Below are 7,165 nucleotides of genomic sequence, written 5' to 3' on the forward strand. Positions count from 1 at the left end.
TCTAAAAGGAGGGTCCACAAGTCCATGGCCATGTCACAACTGACTAATTATCAGATACACAGCTCTGCTCACCCTCCACATGCAGGAATGTCCTAATATTTGTCCCGTCCATCAGAGCGTGGCTGCACTCAAAGTATTAAAGAGTTTGGAACGTGGAAGAGTACCTGGAGTTCATGCAAAAAGCTCTAACATTCAGCAACACACCATTAGACTCGCTTCAACTTCACGTCACAGCGGCAAAAGTTTCATTAACCTCATTCAGCGAGACGTTCTGTTTTTAATCTTTCATTTTCTGAGTATTTCTGCTGATCAACAACCTGATTTTAGTTTAAAAAAAAAAAAAACACACAGCAGGGCTCACGAGCAGCCAAAAAAAAATCAACAAGGAAAAAACGAGGAGTGGAAATCTCTGCAAATTCTCAACTCCCCTCGGACGTCAGATCTCACTGGCGAAGCGCGAGCCCAGACAGAGATCCTCACCATCATCCCTGCAGGAGAAAGAGCAGCTCTGTTCCCGGATGACAGAAAGACACTGACTGAGAGGAACAGTGTTAGCAAATCGTCACCACGGCCTTTTAAACGAGCTTCCAGCTTTTTGGTGTTCAGCCAGCAGTAAAGAACCACGTTTTTATTTAAGTCTTCATAAATGTGAGGAGTGGAAGCAAATATAAAGGTTTGGGTATTTTTTATAAGGATAATTATGTTCGTAGGAGGTAGTTTAATGCTTTAAAGATCTCTGTGGGCCTCAGTGTTGAAGAAAACCACCAAGGTCAATGCTACAGGCAGCTGTTCCACCTACCCATACCTATATAATTATGACGCCACATGGTTTGCCAAGCTGCTCTCTCTCTTTAGTTTTCTCTCTTTCCCTCTGTTTTGGGGTAACGTGACATATTTTCTCGTTGTGGGAGAAGGCCTTCTGTGTAACCCAGATATGAGCATGCACAGCTGCAGAGGCAGGCATGTGGAAAACAGGCTCATGTCCGTCTGAGCTGCAGCAGGAGGGCAAGAATTTCTGTCGCACGGCGCTGACCTCTGACGTAGAAGTTTGTCTTTTCTAGGACGTTAAAAGCCCCCCCCCAATCTGGACCACCAAGTGCTGCTGTAGGACTGGTTTTCCTCTCCAGAGCCCACAGGCAGAAACAAAGAAGGAAACCTAAGAGGGACGGAGCCTCGTCGAAGTCTTTGTTGCCCCCTGTTCAGTCACWAATGGTTTCACTCTGTACGGAAAAGTGAAAACTGCACAACACGACTCTTTAAAATCATTTACGACGAGTTCAGATTCTGTGTAAACAAACAAAATCAACTTGTATGTTCGTCGAGCCGCCAAAATTAGGTTCTATCCTATTTTTGAGCAAACGCAAAGTCATACTACCAAGAACACACTGCAACAACAGGAAAAGGAATGAGCAGAACGTCCGTATTTTTTAAATAATTCACCAAAGAGACTAACTCTGTCAAAATCCTACCTCTATTCATAAATCTGTGGATATAATTAAACTCATGCTGTGAAAATCCATCATTCTGTTTGGGAAGCAGATGTAGCATATACGCATTCACACAAAATACAAACGGATTTTATTTTGAAATCCGATGCAATTTCGACTGTTGTGTCCRGTCCGTCTTCCACGGGCTGAATTGTTTTGGTCTGACTTCGACTTTTATTACTGGCTTTATCTCGTGATCTCGCATTTCCTGCGCATGCTTTTCAGAGCAAAAGCATTGCATTACTTTATGTAGACCCTAGGATTTAAATGTGAAAAAGAAGGGATTTAAAATCCTAATTTGGCTCCTTTGATACTGCGGTCTGAGTTAACCTCAAGTTCATGCTAGAAGATAAAAAAAAGTGGAGAAAAAATTACAAAATGTTCTGACTTTATGCTCCAAAATGAGTCTTTTGCTTTGCTGCTCACATTAGCATCACTACTTTTCATTTTTGGATGAATATCATCGCACAGGRGTTGAACTCTCAGCTCACTGATATGAAATCTGTGTTAACAAGTCATCTGTAGTGATTTATGACACGATGAAAGTGATGCTGTAACACAAAGACATCGATCATTAATCACGAGTTTAATGGCTGTCTACTTTCTAAGGAGGATTTTTTTGTGAATGCAAGGCCTGCAACATCTATTGGGAGCATCAACAGGTTCTGACACGTGTTTAGAAACAGAGAACACAGCTGGTGGGGCTCGTCTTCAGGCTGCCGAGGGACCGCTTGGATCAGAACGCCTCAGTGATTCTGATGTAATATATGACTTTACATTAAATCATCAAACTGTTTACAATCCAGGAGGAGGTCATATTTCTTTTATATCAATGTCGTTGTAAATAGCTGATTTGTTTTACATAAAACTACACAGTTTAGGATGTTTCTGTCTTTTTATTTCAGAATATAGAAACCAAAACGTCAGATATGTAGCTGTCATTATGCATATTTTCAAAACCCCTGATAAACAACAAGACAAGGGGGTTGTGGGGCAATAAAAAAAGCAGCTGCTAACATTTGTTTTCTGTCTAAATTAAGCTCAATTTTACAGATACTGAACTAAAATCTAGTGATGTGCAGATCAATACTGAAATATCGATACTACCGATACCAGATTTTTATGCTCCAGAATCAATACTAAAATTAAAATATCTATACTTTAAGTTATTTTACATAATGCATTAACAGGAAAATAGTGGAAAATAACTCAACTATTCAAATCTTGTCTTGTGTGGTTGGAGGGAACTACTTTTTCTTCCGCTTGGGTAATACATAATCACTAGAGGTATGGCAGGTTATTTTAACATAAAATCTGCTTTGTCTGTCTGTAATTACATTCTAGATGGGGGGTTCCCAAACGTTTTCATGCCATGGCCCCCCAAATAGCATTAGCTCTGGCCAGGGACCTACTTGCAAACCCACAAACAATGCTACAAAGCACACAAAGTAACAACTTTTAGAAAGTTTTTTTTCTCACTTTTATTCAAAAGCTGTATTTCTTTAGAATAAGAATTTTAAACTGTGCTAAACAAATATAGGGTTAGCGTTAGAAAGACTTTAAAATTAATAAATAAATTACTATGTCTTGTATTCTTTATAAAGCTGTTATTTGAAAAATGCTACTTTTTAAGATTTACCACATTATGTGTGTTATCACAAAGTATCAGTATCGCCAAAACCAGCCAAATTTCACTCGATATCAGTATCGGAAAGAAAACTGTCYCTATGGAACATCACTACTAAAAACGGGGTTAGTGGTAGCTGAGCCTGACTCTTAACACGTAGTGTGACTGCACAAGAGACGTATAAAAATTAGCTACTTGAAGACCATATTTAACCGTTTGAAAGGAAGCCTTTCTTTTTGTTTTCTCAGCGGTTGTTTCTGTCAGCTGAACTCAGGGGTAAAGCCAAAAGAGAAGATCTTGTGATCTGCACAACAAACACAACAAGAATCTGCACTGCTCCCAGGCTTAATGAGAATCCCTTTCAGTAACGTGATGAACAAAACAGTTCCTTCAGAGCTGCTCTTTCTCTATCAGCTCAAATAACATCAACACAGTCTATCCAGTTAAGAATAAGAAGCTGATTAGGATGGTTAGTGAGCTGCAGGGGGGGAAAAAGCATATGTTGATAAAACAAACTGAATGAGGGGGGCGAAAAGGAATTTCCTCAATAGTTTAGTGTTGACAGTCCTGAGACAAGGGAAGGTCATTGTTTGACCTGCACAATGGAGAGGCTTTAAAACAAGGAGAGCTATAAGCAGCTATAAGGTTTAATGACAAGATAAGATTATGAAGATTTTAGTTTATCAATTGAAAAAAAAATAACTCTCCAACACAAAACATCCAAATCAGACACAACCAGATTTTGAATTTTGACAAAAGCCTCTGAGAAAACATGCTTTTCACAAGTATAAATATGACTGTTTATATTATTTATAAGATAAGATGGGAATTTTAAAAATACAACTCAAACAACCAGACTGAACTGATCCATAACTAAAGAAATCACATGAAAATGCAATTAAATATGTTTTTTCCCTAATCTATTACAGCCCAACTCTTAAAGCTTTAAACTTAAAAAAAACACAACTTTGCCATTATAAAACTAATAAACAAAGTTGTATTTTCTCTGCCTTAAAGTTAAACTACAACATAATAAAGACAGTGAAAATGTGCTCTTTTCCCRCTTGTTTATCTGCTGTTTTTTTTACGTGATTACTCGATAATAACTCGGTTTAATTGCAGCCTGGAGCTGTTGCTTGCTGTATTCACTGGTGCATTTTTTTCCCTTCATTCAAAGGTTTCAGCTCAAAGGAGACAAAAAAACTTTTGCTTTTAGCCTTCAACTTGCAGTCTATGACCAAATATGGTCATGCGGGACACTTGAACGCACCTTGCGACGCTAAAAAAACAACAACTCTTTTCTCAACTTTCAGTCATTTCAGTCATTTCAGTCATTTTCCCGCAGACCTCGTTAAAATTCAACTTCCTGCCGTCGAAACAGTGGCTTTCTTTTTTACCTTCGAGTTTGTCCTCACATCCATGTCTGCTGACATTTTTACCAGATGATAATCCGCAGCGACGCAAAAGTAATCCCGAGGAGGAACTTCTATTTTATTTTTTTCTTGTTTAGGCTTTCTGCTCTGGATACCTGCTCTTCTCCGTTAACTCCGACTCGTGTCTTTCCAAGACAAACCGACACAAAAAGTAAGAAAATGGGGGAGAAAAAAAAAAAGAAAAACTCTGCAGCTTCCCCTCTCCTTTCACACAGCCCGCTGCAGGGAGCAGAGGCAGGACTTGTTACCATGGCAGCCGGTTGTTTGCCCCCTCCCTCTGCCCTCTCAGCCTCCGTCTGCCCCTTGTTTATTGTCCTGCAGGACTGAGAGGAGTGAGGATGAATATTCAGGAGCTGATGATGGGGTGAAACCGTGCTGACGAGCAGAAATCATCAACAACTTTTTCTTTCTTCACACAAAGACGTTTTTCAGACAGAAGGACAGTGAAATATCCAACAACTAAAGACAAAAAGCTGGCATTCGCTGAAGAAGCTGGACCTGATGGTAAAACTAAGATAAGTAAAATACTAGAAACTGAAAAAAAAAGGCTGATAAACTTAAAAAGTAACAAAATGTTCTCAAGAAACTAAAAATGTTTGATAAAAGCAGCAAAACAATAGCTGACAACAAAAAAGTCCAAAAAAAAATAGCTAAACAAAACTCTAGCTAAAAGTAGCTGAAGCTAAATATATAAATAAATACAAATTAAATGCTAAAAGTATCAAAAAAGCTAGCTAAAAGACAAAAGTATCACAAAACTAGATAAATAAGCAAACACTAAAAGTTAAACATAGATAAACATTAGCTAAAAGCTGAGATAAAATAAAACACAAGCTACAAGTAGCAAAGAAAAGCTCATATTTGCAAAACAAATGCTACAAACAACAAAAACAGTTAAAATAGCTGAATGTTAGCAAAATACCAAAAGCAGCAAAAAAACTTAAATAAAAGCAGCTAAATTAGATTATAAAAGTAGCTCAATGTAGCAACTGATAGCTAAATGCTAAAAGCAGCACAATACTAAATAAACAAGCAAAAACAAGCTAAAAGTTGCTGAAGCTAAATATGAAAAAATACAAATTAAATGCTAAAAAATAGCAAAAGGTCTAGGCAAAAGTAGCAATCACTAGCTAAATTAGATGTTAAAAGTAGCTAAATGTAGCAACTGATAGCTAAATGCTAACAGTAGCAAAAAGGCTAGGCAAAGGTAGCAACCACTAGCWAAATTAGATGTTAAGGTAGCTAAATGTAGCAACTGATAGCTAAATGCTAACAGTAGCAAAAAGGCTAGGCAAAGGTAGCAACCACTAGCTAAATTAGATGCTAAAAGTAGCTAAATGTAGCGACTGATAGCTAAATGCTAACAGTAGCAAAAAGGCTAGGCAAGGGTAGCTAAATGTAGCAACTGATAGCTAAATGCTAACAGTAGCAAAAAGGCTAGGCAAAGGTAGCAACTACTAGCTAAATTAGATGTTAAAAGTAGCAAACATCTAGCTAAAAATGTATCACAAAACTAGATAAACAAGCAAGCACTATCTAAAAGTTAAATGTAGCTAAACATTAGCTAAAAGCTGCTCAAGCTAGAAGTGGTAAAACACAAGCGAAGTAGCAAAGAAAAGCTCAAATTTGCAATACAAATGCTACAAATAAGTCAAAATAGCTGAATATTAGCAAAATACTAATGCAGCAAAAACCTAAATAAAAGCAGCAAAATGCTAGCTAAATTAGATGCTAAAAGCAGCTAAATGTATCAACTGATTGCTAAATGCTAAAAGTAGCACAATACTAGYTAAACAAGCAAAAACTAGTGAAACACTAGCTAAAAGTTGCACTGGCTGGCTAAAAGTTTAAAAATAGCAGAACACTAGCCACAAGTAGCAAAGAATAGTTAGTTAAATGAAATATAATTAGCAAAACAGCAAAAAAAATAACTGTTGTATTTATGTTTTCAACATACTAAAAGCAGGGCGGAAAGTAGGTCAAAGTACCACAACGCTAGCCAGAAGAAACAAATCATTAGATAGATACTAAAAGTAACAAAATAGCTAGTAGAACTTGAAGCTAGTATTTACTTAAAGTGACGGCTACATGAGAAGTTCTGATGGTTTTGCTACTTCTCCTCCACCAGTGTTGTACTTTTATTTTTCTATCCACCTCACTTCAAAAGCCAATTTAAAGGTTTAGKTTTTCAGATCCACAAATGGCTGCATGTCACTAAAAAGGCAAATAAAAMTAGCATGTTTACTTTTTTCTAAACTGACAATGTAGTGTAAAAAAAACATTAAAAATAATAACGTGCACATTTAAATTACGTTGTAGCGTTGAAACTTAAAATGTGCTCAAACATTAGCAGGTGTTAAATAATATTTAACCGGAGTTATTCAGTAAATGTGAACCTTTACATTCCGCTCCTGTTTGGAGGCGTTGCCTTGGAGGTGAGCCACAAAGTTAAACTAAACGTTATTTTCTCAGACCTTGAAGWATTAAAACCCAATTAAAAACGTAATCCCGCCAAACCTGGGTTAACTCAAACCTAATGAGCCACTTTTGGTTTGACGTTTGTCTTTTTGTGTTGACGTCACGCTCTGATTCTGGTTTGCTTTCGTCCTAATTTGGTT

The 7,165-nt window shown here is 37.3% G+C and overlaps 1 protein-coding gene across 2 annotated transcripts in view; it reads right to left on the reverse strand.

Annotated features, from left to right (window-relative positions):
• The window catches only part of dennd2b (DENN domain containing 2B), a 56,777-nt gene extending 51,988 nt beyond the window's left edge, over positions 1-4,789 (reverse strand). The window contains exon 1 of one of the 2 annotated variants that reach the window (XM_014026680.1): positions 4,512-4,789. The gene's annotated coding sequence lies outside the window, so the exon portion shown is untranslated. The remainder of the gene's footprint in view (positions 1-4,511) is intronic. The other variant, XM_014026687.1, reaches the window with a different exon arrangement.
• Between the last annotated feature and the right edge of the window lie 2,376 nt (positions 4,790-7,165).

This window comes from Austrofundulus limnaeus, unplaced genomic scaffold (assembly GCF_001266775.1).
Source record: "Austrofundulus limnaeus strain Quisiro unplaced genomic scaffold, Austrofundulus_limnaeus-1.0 Scaffold5, whole genome shotgun sequence".
Taxonomy (NCBI): Eukaryota; Metazoa; Chordata; class Actinopteri; order Cyprinodontiformes; family Rivulidae; genus Austrofundulus; species Austrofundulus limnaeus.